The sequence below is a fragment of the Lathamus discolor genome, chromosome 11, assembly GCF_037157495.1.
Source record: "Lathamus discolor isolate bLatDis1 chromosome 11, bLatDis1.hap1, whole genome shotgun sequence".
In the NCBI taxonomy this organism is placed as follows: Eukaryota; Metazoa; Chordata; class Aves; order Psittaciformes; family Psittacidae; genus Lathamus; species Lathamus discolor.
Window position 1 is genome coordinate 3,241,039 of NC_088894.1, and position 15,258 is coordinate 3,256,296.

Sequence of the window (15,258 nt, forward strand, 5' to 3'; positions counted from 1 at the left end):
GAGAAGAGATGAAGGATCTGGCAGAGAGTGCGCGCAGGTGAGTTACACAGAGAAAAGCTGGGCCAGTGAAGTCTCATTGTAAGCAATGGGGCCACAAGACCGGGAAAGGGGTCTGCAGTGGTCTTACCCACTGGGAGGAAAATCAAACCCATTTCCACTACAGAAATCTGTACATTGGTCAATAATGTCACTAAGAAAAGGAGAGGGGGTGAATGCAGAGGTCTTTCATTTGGGAGAATATTTGAAGCCGGAGTGTTCAATGGTCATCTAACCCGTCTTCAGCCTTGCATCTCACTTGCTCCATGGCACCTATGGAAGAGCAGGCGCACTGCTCCCTGCCCAGGCTCCAGCTCTCTCACCTGCCTCGAATAAAGCTTCAGTGATGCCCAGGTCCTCTCCTAGGTGGACACACCAGGAGCTACAGTCCATAGCTATCCATGGGGCACATTTGACTCCCCAGATACCTGTCACCAGCATCTCCGCACCGCATCAGTGTGGGCAGCCCCTGTAATGAGAACTGCCATGCCAGAGGGTCCATAAGGAGCAGGAGCTCCCCAGCCAGGTTGGTGAAGGGAGCTGGGTACTGATGCTGAAGGCACAGGCAGCTTTCCATTGGTGATGACTGGCAGAGGAGCACAGTGTCCAGCTGGCACTGGTGGCATCTTCAGGTATCACTGCGAGATCTGCCAAGACCCATCCAGATGAAGCACTGTCAGTCTGTCCAGTTCAATCAGCTTTGCAACCATGCCACTTGGACTCGAGCAACCAGCCCTAGCCCAAAACAGCCCGGAAGGATGATCTGGGTGATCCATGGTCCTTTCAAGGCAAGATGTACTTCAGCCTCCAGCGCAAGTAGAGATTTCCTGCCCTTGGGCAATGCGGCCCATGCTGAGGGGAAACTGAGGCAGGGGGCAGGCGGGCTGATGGAGCTGAACCAAGAGGAAGTGGTGCCTCCATCCTGGTCCTCTGGCTGATGCTCCCCATCGGTGGTGCAGTGACAGACCCTGTAGGTGTTAATTGAGGGCCTATTTTTAATCACCTTTGCACTGGCTTTTCCCTGCGCCCCGTACGCACTTGCTCTGTGAAAAAGGATGTCAGAGCAGATTAACAGCTGGTTCCTGCCTGCTCCGACAGCTCTGACAATGCGCCCCTTCTTCTCAAGGTGACAGGAACACGCAGCTGCCTAATGGGTACAGAAGTGTCTATTCTTTCCCAGTGACATTTATTGTGAAATATCTGAGTGGGACTGAGAGACATGCAAGGCTTTCCCTCCCTTATCAGGCGACCCTGGTCAGTGTCCTGCTGTCAAGGACTAAAGTAATTTATGTCAGTGCTGCAAGTGTTTACTTATCTGCCCCAGCGCCCAGCTCGGCCGAAAGCAGCCAGACTGGCTCCAGTGGGGCTCACCAGCCTTTTCCTGCCAGTGGGAAAAGCTGGGTGCCGGCCCCGGCACAGGAAAGCAGAGCAGCCGAAAACCTTTCCGCAGCCCCGGTGCCACAGCAGCAGTGCGGATGCGAGAGGCAGGGCTGTGCCAGCAAGAAGCGACATCCCAGGATGGAATGGGCTAAAGCAAAGCCCAAGAAGCAGCACAGGGCATCTGCGAGGGCAGAGGTGTGGATTTAGAGAGGGGTTTCCTGACTGGAGTGGAGCAGAATCCAGCCATGGGACCTGCCATGATTTCCACTGGGATCACACCTGGGAGCCTGCAGAAAGCAATAGGGAAGGGCAGGATAGCCGCTTGATGGCTTCATACCCTCCTTGTTTCTCATCTTATGGACCCCTCGGGTTTTACTGAGTAATAAGGGCAGTAAGTAGTAATAGTAGTAAGGTTTGTAAGAGCAGAGGGGCTCCAGGGAGGCAGAGCTACTCGGGGCACAGAGGCAGCCCAATACTGAGGGTCCCACCTCCGTAACGGCTTGGTAAGAGCATCCCAAAACCCCACAAGTCTTTTAAAGGACTTCTCAAGTGGTTCTGCCTTGTGTCATGACAAAACCCGGAGCTTTTAGTGCATCTGGCCCTGAGACTCTGCAACATTCCCTTAGATTCAGTTCCAAAACTCTGTAGTTCTATAAAGCAGCACAATTATCCTGGCGATCCTCCCCCAGCACCAGCCACCATCCGTCATCACCCCAAACAGGGAAACAACTTTCATCTTGTCTGGAACCGCACACCCCTCGTGGCACAGGAGAGATGAACACAGGCCTGATAGCTCCGCTCCCGTGGGTGCCTCCTTCCTGATGTATGTGCCCAGAGATAAATATTAAGCAGTGGCAGTTTCCTCCCTGAAGCTCCCAAGCTCTTGTTGTTGGGCTGGGAAGCCTTTAACCAGTTGGGATGTCACGAACAATAGATTAAAGGAGGCAGACTATCTCCTGCTAAAGGGGCTGTTATTCTAAATGAGCTTTTTTTTCCCCAACCCAGGGCATTCCTCAGAAAAAAATATTCCATTGACGTTGTGTTTCTCTCGACAAATATTTTCCTGAGCTGTCTCCTTTTCCCACCCAGTGGGGCATGATCAAAAGGCTGGTCCTGCACTGGGGAGGAGCTACGAGTGTTTGGGGTGGCTGTGGGGCGCTGGTCCTGTGCTCCCATCCCTGCCTGGATGGGAATGTTGGGGGACCCCATGTGTGCTCTGATACTGCAGCAAAAATCCTCCAGGGTTGCTCTATGGGGAGGGAGTTGTGTGGCCATTATGATGCTTTTGGTTCCCTTCCCTGCTCCCGCTTGCAGACGTGTAGCAGTGGGGAAGCTGGTGCAGGAAGGAGGTTGAACTTTGAGCCACCACTAAGTGTGTAAGTCAGACCAGCATCACTGCACAGCTCCCCAGTGACCCATCTCCTAAAGGCAGCTTCTCAGCCCCAGGCTGCCTGATTTTGTGCTGGTGTGGGGACACACTCACCCTAGGAGTGATGCTGGAGGGATGGCACAATAAGGGATGCTGCAAACAGCTCCACAAGGTGCCTTTGACCTGGGAGATAGAAGCACATCTGCAGCAGGCAGAGCAGGAGCCTGACGTCTGCTTGGCTTTTATTATTCTTTATCCCAAATACCAAGAGATTACAGTGCAATCTGATCCCATGAAGTGTAACACCTCCTCTTCCTCACTCAAACCCCAATGCACAGCAGGCAATAGAGCACAGCCCCAGCGCTCATCTCTCTGTGCTCTGACAGGGGCTCGTATGCAGAAGTACAAAAGCCTCGCTTAGAAAAAAGAAATCAGATATTTATTGTGCCTTTGATGTTCCATAAGAGCAGTTGTGGCTTCTGCTTAGTCTCCACCGTCCGATTGACAATTGTTTATTAGTTTTAAAATAGCTGAAATTCATGTCAAACATTCCGCATGTTAGAAAAATGTTTATGAAGTGTTATCATGGTTTATTTAACTGTGAATGTTTAGGAAACCGGCATAAAATATAATGGACCACACAAGGCTCCGAGCAGCCTGACAATGGTAGGCACGTTTCATGGACCACGGGAGAAAGAGATGCCACCTTCAGCCTCCTGGAGAGCCCAGTTGCATGTGATGGTTTCTGGGTATGTTGGTGCAGCACTAGGGGACCAAGAGAACAGGGTTTTGCTTCATTTTAAGGAGATTCCTCCTATAATTCTGCTACTGCAGTGCTTGCAGTGGCAATTTTTGCACTCTGGATTGAGCACAGGTTTTAAATCCAGGGAGGAAAGGATCTCTTCTTGTGATCCACAGAGGTTTGCTTATGGGCACTGTGTGCCCTGAGAGATTTCAGATGTAGGGTGTTAATACTCATGCATCATGAACAGCTACACTACACCAGTGTAATGTACTCGGCGTTAAGATTTATGGTGTCCAAATTTGTCTTTATATCTGGGGAGAAGGTGCCTTTCTAACAGCATTGGATAAGTTTTAATCCTCCTTTCCCCAGAGCTGTGGTTTCCAGACTGGGGATGTGCTGGCAGCTGACTGTGCACCCAAACTCTGTGTATATGGTCCTTTGTGTTAGGTTGGAGCTGTGAGCAGCATCCTCTGAAAAGGAGAAACCAAATACAGTCTCTGCAAGCAATGCCCATCCTTTTTGGACCCTACTGCTCAGCAGAATATCTCTTCACCTTTAAGGAATCAGAAGAGGTGCAGACAAATATCCTTATGCAGATAAAAGCATCATCCCTCCAAGCAGTGACCGTCAGCAGCTGCTTCCCATTGATGACTAAATACAGGAGATCATATTTTAGAAATTCCCTATTTGTGAGGTTTAATGGCAGGACAGGAAGGAAATGCCAGGTTATTCTTCCCAGTGGCTGACAGAGAAGTGGAACAATAGGAAGGGATATTTTAGTCATTGGACTCAAATGCTATTTTCCCCTGATAAAAATGAACTCATGGGTGTCTGTTATTCCAGAGCCCAGATGAACTCAGGAAGATTGGCCACAGAGGTCTTTATTCTGTGGCTTTAAGCCATCAGTTCTGAGAAGATGCTCTGATGCAGCAAGCTCTTCCTAGGACATTTCTCCAAGTCCAGCAAGAAAAAGGAATGATCCACACCCAGATTAATTACTTTTGTCTCTAACATTTGGATTTGACAGCAATGCATTGTTTCTGTCATTGATTTTTATCGTTGACCACTGGCACACAAGTGGATCATAGGATCAACTAAGTTGGAAAAGACCTTTAAGACTATCAGTTCCGTGATCTGGTTTAAGTAGCTTTGCTTGCCTGTTGTTTTACGATACAACATTTCTCTGTGTCTCTGTCTCCAACCTCTGAGGCCTGACTCTGTTCCCATTCAATGAAAATTCCACTGCTTTCCATGGAAGCCGAGTGTGTAGAGGGAAGAGTTGGTGGGAACCCTACTCAGCGCAGCAGAGTCACTGCCTTAGGTTGCTGCCAGCACTACTAAAGGCAGCAGAACTTTACTTCTGTGCTCTTTCTGTTCCCGTCACCTTCATCTGAACGTTCCCCCCCACCATAAAATTTCCATTTTTAATATTTTAAACTCTTATTTCTCATAAAACTCCCAAGTATGAAAATTTCTTTTAAAGAAATATGCCATTAATGTATCTTTATGATGTGCAGCTGATGCTCACTGCATGGGCTATGACTTTTTTATGTTCCCTACTTGTCCTTGAGACATTTTATTTTGACACCATATCCTTACATTCTAAATTAAGCCATATTTTTATTATCTGTTATATGCCAGTAGACAGCAGTGCCTTAAAGCTGTTGTACAGCTCCTCGTGTGTATCTCGGGGCACCTTCCCCTCTTCCTGCCCACTCCCCCCCACCCCTCCACCTCTCCAAAAAAGCATGGATTGAGTTCTCCCTTGCTGACAGCAATTTACAGTCCCCATTAACAGTCATATAAATTCCAGTGGATCAAGGAAGCTTGGAGTATATGATATTCAGGCACAGCTAATAGCTCTGGGCTAATTGCCATCTCGTGTTTCTGCTCTCTGAGCCCCACTGTTTATATCTTTGGGACAAGCAAACAGTAAAACAAGTTTCCAGGTTCCTCCAGTCACCCAAGGCGGGTTGGGAGCTGCTGGCTCCAGTAGCAGGCAGAGGGCTGGAGGTGGCAGTCATTTCCCATATTTAATGTGAGCGGTTCCTGCAGGGCATTCCCGATCTCAGGAAATGAGGTCGGTCCGACAGCCCTTCTGGAATAGTTGTATAGGGAAAAAATTGGTGTTGTTATGGTTATCATCATGGCTTGAGGGAGCAGTGGGTGGTTCGTGCCTTTGGTTCACACTGGGGACGTCTATTAAATAATCTACATGTAATCTATAGTTTTCTTTTTGGAAGTCAGTAGCTTGAGAGGTTGATTAAAGGGATATTTATTGTACAGTCTTTGTTGGAAAGCTGGATTAATAGGGGTATTTCCCATGAAATCCTTGCTGAGAAATAAGCACTCACAGGTTAATGGTCAAAGGAGTCTGGAAATCAGGGCGTTGCTCCCATTGTGGTAGATTGGCGTAGTGGTGGCAGCAAGGAAAGTTGTCCCCCTTCTCCCATCAGCTTACAGCAGAGGGGCTGTTTGTGTAGGACCTGGAATATGTGTGCTCTGAGCACTGCAGAGCAAAAGGAGCATGTCTGTGTGTTTCCCATTGCAGCAATAGTGCTGGTGCTGGAGCCGGAACTCGAGCTCCTGCCTAGGGAACCTGCAGCAGCATCCTCCAGAGAATCACCCAAATGATGCTGAATCAAGACCAGCATCACCTCTTTGACTGTATCAGCCATTTACAAAGAGGGGAGTTGTCAAACAGGAGTGTCAGGGTTTGGATTTGTAGAGGCAAATGCTCACTGGGGGCATCCTGAACCTCTCCAGGGAAAACAGCCTGAGTCTGGGTGAACATTCAGGTTAATATTCACATGTGCTTTTTCTCTTCCCTGTGATGCCAACCAAAGTTATTCCAGCGATGCAAAACTCGGCACCTTTATGACTTAAATCCTGCTCATGTGTGTCACTTCCAGATTTGTATGGGGAAGGGAATCTATTGGAAAACAAATCCAGCACGGAGGAAAATCCAAGTGGTTTGGGATTTTCCTTAGCGAGACAAATACAGCTCTAACAACTGACTTTCAATTGAGTCCTTTTCATCCTGCTCACACAGAGAGCATCCCAGCAAAGTGTTTGGAGCAGGACACAACCCCTGGGAAGTCACACAGTGACGATTAGAGCCACCCCACAGTCCCCCTGCCCTGTGTGCCTGCCCAGGAGTGGATCCACAGGGGGACTCACCCCTTGGTGTGATGGGTTTGTGATGGCTCTATGGGTGGTTTGTGCTCTGAGTTGGGGCACATAGTTGTGTGCCCAAGGGAAGGGTGGTGGGGTGTAGCTACAGGTTTCCATCACTGATCTGTCACCGGGTGCGTTGCGGGTGACAGGGACAGCTCCTCTTGCAGAAATAGGAATCAGCCAAGTAGGCTGGCGCTGAACTCTGTGCCAAGTTGCTACTTGGTGTATTAAAGACAGGTAGCAGCTAACTCCTGAATAGCACAGGCAGAGCTCTGTGCTGGGCAGAGTGGGGAGGACTCCAAAACCCAGTGCTGTCAGGTGAGGAGGGGGGAAACACAGCTGAAGAAAAGCCCTTCCTCCGTGATTCATTGCAGTTTAATGCCTCTTCCTCCACCTCTTGTTTGCTCCCTTGCGAGCCAAGAGCACTTTCTTTTTTGTTTTCCCTTTTTCTGCCAGAAAATGAATCCTGCCCAACGCTCCCATTTTTAACAGATGATTTGTGAGCTCATGCCTTTCATGTCGGTGGGGTGTCAGCCGTGTTTGCTCGTGACTGATTCATCCCGCCCCGTGCCGGGGTGGAGGGAAGGGGTTTGATTATGGCACAATTAAGCCTGACAGGGTTATCAGATGACCTCTGGAAAAATGGTAAAGCACTTTCCATCTTCTGCAAGATGGATAGATAACGTGTGAGGGGCTGCTTTGGTGCAGGAGCTGCAAAATCCAGCTGGGGAGGGAGCTGCGGGAGGGATGCTGAGGTGGAAGGGAAAGGGTAAATGTCCCATCTCATCTGGAGTGGGTCGTGTTTATGCTGCCATGGATAGCATCCCCTTTGCAGCCATCCAGGCTTAGCAAGGGTGGAAGCAAACTGTGGTAAGCTTTAGAAAGTGCAAAGCAAAGCCTGTGCTGCATTGCCCTAAGGAGCTGAGAGATGCTGTTGGCCATGGGATGGGGGTGTTACTGCAAAATGGGGCTTAAGAAAATTAGCCCATTATCCAAACCTGCCCCGTGCCCTTCCCTTCCCACCAGTGTGGAACGGATGGACCCAGTGGTCCCTGGATCATGCTGTTATTCCAAGGATGCCAAACAGCCCTCAGGCCAGCCAGCAGGGATGGATGCTGCACACGGAGCTGTGGCTGTTTGCGTAGCCTCATCCACAGCCCCCCCATCACCAGCCTGTGGTCCTGGCAGTGCTGCTGCCTCTCTGCACGGAGATGTTGAGGCTCACTCCAGAGCCCCCTCATTTATACAAAAGAACCCCAAATGCAGATCCCAGGACCAAACTTAGCGGCCGCCTCAGACAGACAACCCCACGCACCCCAAAACTTGGGCACTGCACTCTCTTTCGAAGGGTGAAAGAGGAAACGTGTGTGTGCCAGCTCCCAGGAAGAACCTTCCCCATGCAAACTCTGGGGTGGTCAGTGGTGGTCCCAAACCCCATTCTCAGGGGATGCAGGCACCCATCCTGGCTGGCACACCAGGCTTTGCAGCCCTTACATCTCACTCACTTTGTTTTCATGCCTTTCTGACCATGTTTCAGCACAGAGAATGAGCCAAACCTATTAATATCGGGCAGGAGTTTCACCCTCCCACCCCAAACACACTATCCTGAGCTGCGCCTCTCCTTCCCGGAATTCTCTGTTATCCCCAGCTATTTGCTGACTGACTCGGTTCGGCGGCTTTCATCCTCATCCCCTTTGCTTTGACTATTTGTAAAGCCGACCTAACCTTATTCCAATATTTTTCCTATTTTATTTGGGGAAGAAAAATGAGGTTTCTGCTACAATTTTTCCAAAAATTATCCACAGGGATGAAATTCTCTTTATATGAAATATTTGCATTTACTGAAAACTGGGAATGTGACGGATTTGCTAAGTCCTACCGCCATGGCAACCTGCCCATGGGTCTCTCTTCCGTCACTGTTAATGGACAGATGCTTGAAGCTCTTTGGCCAAAATCTTTGCACTGCTTTTTACTAGCTCTGGTAATACATGCATTGATTCTAGCCTTAAAAACTCCAGAACTGAAGTAGAGGGGTGGCTATGTGGGATTTGTTGGTGGGTTGGATTGCACTGAGTGATGCCCAGCCACACTGAGTGATGCCCAACCACACTGAAGTGACTTCTATGCATCTACTTTTCCTTTTTTACTATTATTGTGACCATTGGAGTCACTATTACAACATCCTAAAGTTATCTGGAACATGTAGGTTTGCACTTCCCTGCAAATAATGCACTGCTACTACGATGAAGTTCCCAGGAGGGTTTTCACACTCAGGCTGCTTTTAGCAACCCCTTTTCTCAGCTATATCCTGCATCCCCATCCCACACGCGGCTCATGACAAGATCATAAACACAACCAAAAATCCTGGTGGAGGAAATGGGACATTTCCTCTTTTCTTCAGTTTGTTTTTTCAGGTTGGACCCTTGTTCACCTAGAGTCATAGAATGGGCTGCAAGGGACCTTAAAGCTCACCCAGCTCCAACCCCTGCCACGGGCAGGGACCCCTTCCACTGGAGCAGCTTGCCCCAAGCCCCTGTGTCCAACCTGGCCTTGAGCACTGCCAGGGATGGGGCAGCCACAGCTTCTCTGGGCGCCCTGTGCCAGCGCCACAGCACCCTCATAATGAGGAATTCCTTCCCAATTGCAAAACTAAATCTCCTTTCTTTCAGTTTAAAGCCATTCCCCTTTGTCTTGTCTCTACAGGCCCTTGTATAAAGTTACTGTCTAACTGTCTTGTAGCCCCTCAAAGAGACTGCGCAGAGGGAGGCTTGGCTGCCATCAGGAGAGGAGCTGTGGTGGGCAGGAGGCAGAGATCGGGGCCATATGGGACACATCTTTCCTTGGGCACAGGAAAGGAGAAGCAGCAAAGCTGCAGATGCCGGCTAAACCCAGGTTTTCACTCCTGTGATTCTGCAGTAAACCCCAGTTCAGTAAATTGATTTTCATAGTAATAAAAGCCGAACACTCACAACCCCCAAAGCGATAAATGTTTTACTGCTGTTTAGGATTTATCTTTTATTTCCAGTCTTTCCCGTGGCTGTGCCCTGGGGGGAGCAGTTTATGTGAGCTCCAGAAAAGAACGGAGTGCAAATAGTTTCATTTTCTGCTAAGCATCAAGATTTTGATGCATCCTCATGAGGCCAAATGCACTTCTTCAAGGCGCAGTTTGCCAGCGGGGCAATTTGGCTGGGGTTTTTTCCTGAAGGAAAAGCAAGATCAGGAAAAAGGCAGGGCAAACCAGGCTGGATATAGTAAGTACCGGTCTCTGACCTTGCCCCCCTCATTTCTTGATGTTCAGGTAGAATTAATCAGGTTACTTCTGTGTTTATAAGTCCCTGTAATTCCTACTCTAAAAGCCAAAGGAGAAGGTATTGAAGTGTCTCAAGAAGAATTATTCACGTCCCTTTGGTTCTTGGATCAGTATTTCCTAGCCTAGAGCTTAGGGCCAGGTCTTCTATTGGTGTACAATAGCAAGGCTTGGTGGCTTGGGCTGATTTCCACCCATGGAGAAGCTTGTCCACCTTCTTAATTATAGTTACTAATTTCTAGGAGGCTTGGAGAGAGGACATCAGTGCTCACTTGGAGGCTTGGGAAGTCCCAGGATGTTGAAGCTTAAAATAATAGTACAGTGATGGATGAGGAAACTATTGCAGGTGCATTTTAGAGATACCTGAAATGTCTGAGCTGTAACTCTTCTCTTTTTAAAGTCCCAAGTAACTGGATTCAGAGCAAAAAACTACATCTGGCTTTTTATGCAAAGGGATGAGAGAAGCAATACATATAAATGTTATTAATGCTCTCTAAACCATCCTGGAAATATTCCTTATGTAAAATATATATGACAAGTACAGATGGCATCTCATAAAGTGACCCAGATGATTCAGCACTTGGCTGCACATAACTAATGTGGCCATCTCTATCTCTGTAGCAGTAACCTCTTTACGCCATGTAATGCCATCCAGGAGATGATGTACAGTGTTTTCTATACATAAGTGAAGGCTGGGGGATCCAGATGCTGGATTTCATCAACCTCTCTTAACGGTTTCAATGCCCCACAGAACTTGACATGGGCACGGAGCACATGGGCATGTGTTATGGCCTGTCAATTGGCTGCCAGGGCAAGTGCCTGTGCCCCTTCAGGCATGCTCTGCTTAAACTCTCTTTTTATTTGCATTTAAGAGCCATTTCTATCCCACACCAGCACAATGAGGGCAGGATGGGACCTGCTTGGCACCAGCTCTGAAATCAGCTCCTCATCAATGAATCCTTCCAAGAATCCATGCTTAATGAATCTAAATGTTAATTAACACATGCATAAATACAGCAACCCTGCCTGGATGATGGCTGGTCCCCTCTGCTCCTCTGAATTCCTCCCTTTCACATCTTCTGGCTCTCTCCTTCATTACTCTCTACTTGATGATTTAATGCCATCATTAGCCAAAAAAATGATCCGTGTTGCTTTGGTAGAAACTGCTCACAGCCATGGGCTGAAGAGCTCAGGGCTGAAAGCAAAGGCCCACGTTGACATGTACCCTCCTGGGGTACCTCTCAACCTCCTTATGGTGCCTTCTGCCCACCAGCATTCACTTACCACGCTCCTATCAGTTTGAATTTTGGGGACCCAGCATCAATCACCACAGGGAGAAGTGTTTGACACCGGAGCCTCTGGGTGGGCTCAGGGTAGTTGCTTTTCTTTGGTAATTAGGAAAGATTACTCGAGTGATTAAGCCTTTATTTACCTTTAGTGACTTGAGTTTACCAAGCCGGTGCCCTGCCCTGTCACCCCCACATGCTGGGGACTCACCCTGAGCACAAGGAGCCAGAGATGGTCTTGGATAAGCGCAGAATTGGGCTTCAAAAGGGACTTTCGGAGAAGGATGGGTGCTTACCACCCTGGTTCCCTAAAAGCTCTTGAGCTGCTGATGGTGCTGCTGCGGCTGCTGCCTTTGCTGGGTTCGCCCTCGGATGCTGAGCAGAAGGGAATATGTGAAGTGTTCCAGGCACTGACAGCAAACATACACACATCCCAGATAGCTTGTGCTCTAGATAAAGGAGAGAAAACATCTCCTTGAGAGAAAACACAGGGTTTCTGCCTCTGCTATTCTTCATCCTTGTTGACTCCTGATTTCAATCTCCCAGCCCACCAGGCAGGAGGCTCCAGCCGCCATCCATGGCTTTGAGAGCCACTTTCTGCAGGGTAGAGTCACCTTCCCTACAAACCCTGTCGTCATCGAGGTTCCCTATAGACCGTGCAGGTTATAGTGGGTGGAAACTGGCTCCCTGGGATCTTTTCTGGGGTTGCGGGGTGCCAGCAGTGGCTGCAATAGGACATAGCACACCCTGGACCACCCCTTAACCCTTTCTCAAAGCATCTCTCTGCACTACACAGGACAAAAGAATTACAAACGCCTTTTCTTTGGCTTAGAGACAGGGAAGCATTTCTGGATCTAAATCAAGTATTCAAACTCTTGTTTTCTGGCATCCAAAGACATCCAGAGGGGGTTGTTTTGGGGGAGGAAGAAAGTTCTAGAGATTGATAAGCGCTCTACACAGGTTAAATACAGAGAAGGGTGCATGTGGGGGTTTAGAGAAAAAAGCACCTTAATACTAATGTTAATTATTTAAGACTAAGTGCACTGAATGATATGCTGGGAACTTTTTGTCCATCAGACAAGAGTTTGGATCAATTTGTGCTGCCTTTGCACCGCCATCGATTTCCATTCCAGGACCATTAGTGCTGCCAGGGGGACCTGCCCAAGGCTGGGAGCTGCGAGCTCTGCTGGAAAACTTCTGGCCTCATCTCCACTCGTCACATAGGATAAAAAACCTCGGAGGCTGTGCAGTGCCACAGAGAAAGGTCCCTTTGCTGGCTCGTATGTGCCACCACTTAATGGTGGTGGTCGCTGGGATGCCCAGCCAGATCCCCCCATATTGAGCTTCAGGAAAGATGCTGTGAGTTAAAGAACCAGAACGGTTTGGAAACTCATCCAGCTCCAACCCCTGCCACGGGCAGGGACCCCTTCCACTGGAGCAGCTTGCTCCAAGCCCCTGTGTCCAACCTGGCCTTGAGCACTGCCAGGGATGGGGCAGCCACAGCTTCTCTGGGCACCCTGTGCCAGCGCCTCAGCACCCTCACAGGGAAGAATTTCTTCCTATTATCTCATCTCAATCTCACCTCTCTGTCAGGTTAAAGCCATTCCCATTTGTCTTCTTATTACATGCCCTTCCCAAAAACCCCTCTCTACATCTTGTGTTAGGGCCCCCAGAGCTGGATGCAGGATGATGAGAGGGGTCTTATGAGAGCAGAGTAAAGGGTGAGAATGCCCTCGCTCAGCGTGCTGGCCATGCTCCTTTTGATGCAGCCTGGGACACGGTTGGCTTTCAAGCCAAGGACAGATTGGGTGAATAGGCACAAAATCTTCCACTAATGGCCAAATCCTGCTGCCAGCCCAAACTGTTGGAGGGCTGCATGTGTGCCAGTGTGGGCAGAACCGCTGCCTAAAATAGGTTGGTGCTTGCAGGGCTCAACATTTCCAAAGGTGTCAGCATGATGCTTTGTTATGTTTGCTGGTGCAGCAAAGCAGCCAGCACTCAGAGATGGGGGGGAAAGATTACTGAGAAAGGAAAGGGCTCTTCTGTATCCAGATATAGATTAATAAGTGAACCATTCATCTGATAGGGACACGAGGGGAGTTTGCAGGTATTCGGCCCCACTACAATTCAGTAATACCACTTGGCTTTATCTCTTGCCCGAGTAACACAAACATTTATGGAATTACATTTTAAGGCTTTTAAAAGTGTATTTAGAACGTGTTTTCTTTGAAGTGTTATCTTTGCAAGCTCTCATAGGCTGATAAAACCCATGTTTAGCTCGCAAGGAGCGCTCGAAAACTGTCGGTTCGGAGATATTTCGCTCTCTTTGGCCGTGATTTGCCCTGGTGTTTGCCACAGCCCTTTCCCAGCAGAGCCATAGTGCTTGCAGGAAAGCAGCGGTGGGAGGTCTATTGTGGTGGGTTGATCTTTGGAGGTGGGTAACATCTTCAAGGACTGTGATGCTTTAACACAATGAAGTAAGAGCCCTGGATTTTCATAGACATCGCAGCCTGCAAGCTCTGCTTCCCTCCTTGGGAGCCTGAAGGAGAAGGGAAACAGCGCGGTGAAACAAATGACTTCAGGCTGGTTCCAGTTAGCATCCCCATCCCTCCTCCCAGCCCTGCCCAGAGATGAAGACGTTGTTCAACAGCTCATCACTCACCGGCAGGCTCCGAGCAAGCAGCCAACGTGCATACCCTGAGCCTCATTCCGCAGGCAGGAGGCTTGACCCAAAGCTCCTTGAGATCCATGGAAAGGCTCCAGTGGATTTCTGTGGGTCTTGGATCTCAGCAGATGTTGGCAAACTCCGCCGAAGCTAATGGGAACGTTGCTGGCAGCACAGGCTGAAGGGTCAAGCAAAGGGAGAAAATTAATTCGTCAACCAGGAGGATTTGTCTTCCCTTGATGTTTCCAAGGAGTTTCTTAGCGGGGTGCTCAATAACATACCTTAGAGAGAGGAGAGACCATTTGCCATTTCAAATACCAACAGCTCCAGATTGGCAGCAGCCCTATTGCAAACAGCTCGAGGAGGTGTAAATATCTCTCCCCATCCCTTTTGCCCCTTTTCTACTCCTCCCCAGCTCCACGCAGGCTGTCTCCCTCCTGACCTCCACCCTTGCCTGGAGCTGAAATCTCAGCGCTGGACCCCGGCCACACTCGCTCCAGCCCTTTTGGAGTTGCTTTCATTCATTTTCTTCTCCCCCCACCTCCCCCCCCCCCCCCCCCCCCAAATACCCCCCATCCAAAACCACCAGGCACGACTTGTCTGAACATATGCCGAACTTGATAAGACTTTGGCAACCAGAGGAATAAATTGCTTTAATAAAAATGAAACCCACTTTAAGGGGCGGGGGGGGTGCAGGGAGGGAAGGAAAGCAAAAGCAAATGCAAAACTAATGTGTAGGCCCATGTGATCACCTGGCAGGAAGAGGCAAAAGCAAATCAAAGCATAAATCATGGGGCTGGGAGCAGCCAGGCCAGGCATGGAGGCAGGCAGCGAAGCCCTTCACCTTCAGCTTTTATTTGCACATTCATCTCTGCAAGGAGCATGGTGCGGGCATTGCTTTTAGAGGGTGATGGAGAGGAGCATGCTAAAATACTTCCCAAAAGGAGTATTGCATAAGGTTCTGGGCGGGGAGACCCGGCATGGGGTGGATGTGCTTGGAACCCTCCCAGCAATGCAGGCAAATGTAGGGGAGGGTTTGGAAGAGCTTTTCCCCCCCTGCCCACCCTCATACGCTGAGCACACTCTCTCAGCATCTTCCCACACCAAGGCAAGGAGCAAGCTGGGCACAGGGACCCTGCAAAGACCACGACTGGGAAGTCGTGATTTGGACACAGCGCTTGGCATGGGTCAAGGGAGAAGCCGGTCCAAATAAACCACGTTCTCCAAAGGCAATTCTGCAGTTGGAGAAGGGAATTTCACAGAGATCCTTGCAAATACATCTGATGGCGTTGC

The 15,258-nt window shown here is 49.2% G+C and overlaps 1 protein-coding gene and 1 long non-coding RNA gene across 2 annotated transcripts in view; one reads left to right on the forward strand and one right to left on the reverse strand.

Annotated features, from left to right (window-relative positions):
- The window catches only part of RPS21 (ribosomal protein S21), a 161,539-nt gene that overhangs the window by 80,690 nt on the left and 65,591 nt on the right, over positions 1-15,258 (forward strand). The window lies entirely within an intron of this gene.
- On the reverse strand, positions 13,525-14,318 carry LOC136020695 (uncharacterized). Its single transcript, XR_010615455.1, has 3 exons — positions 14,247-14,318; positions 13,963-14,143; positions 13,525-13,839 (listed from the first exon to the last, which is right to left on the reverse strand). It is a non-coding gene; the product is annotated as an uncharacterized LOC136020695 (long non-coding RNA).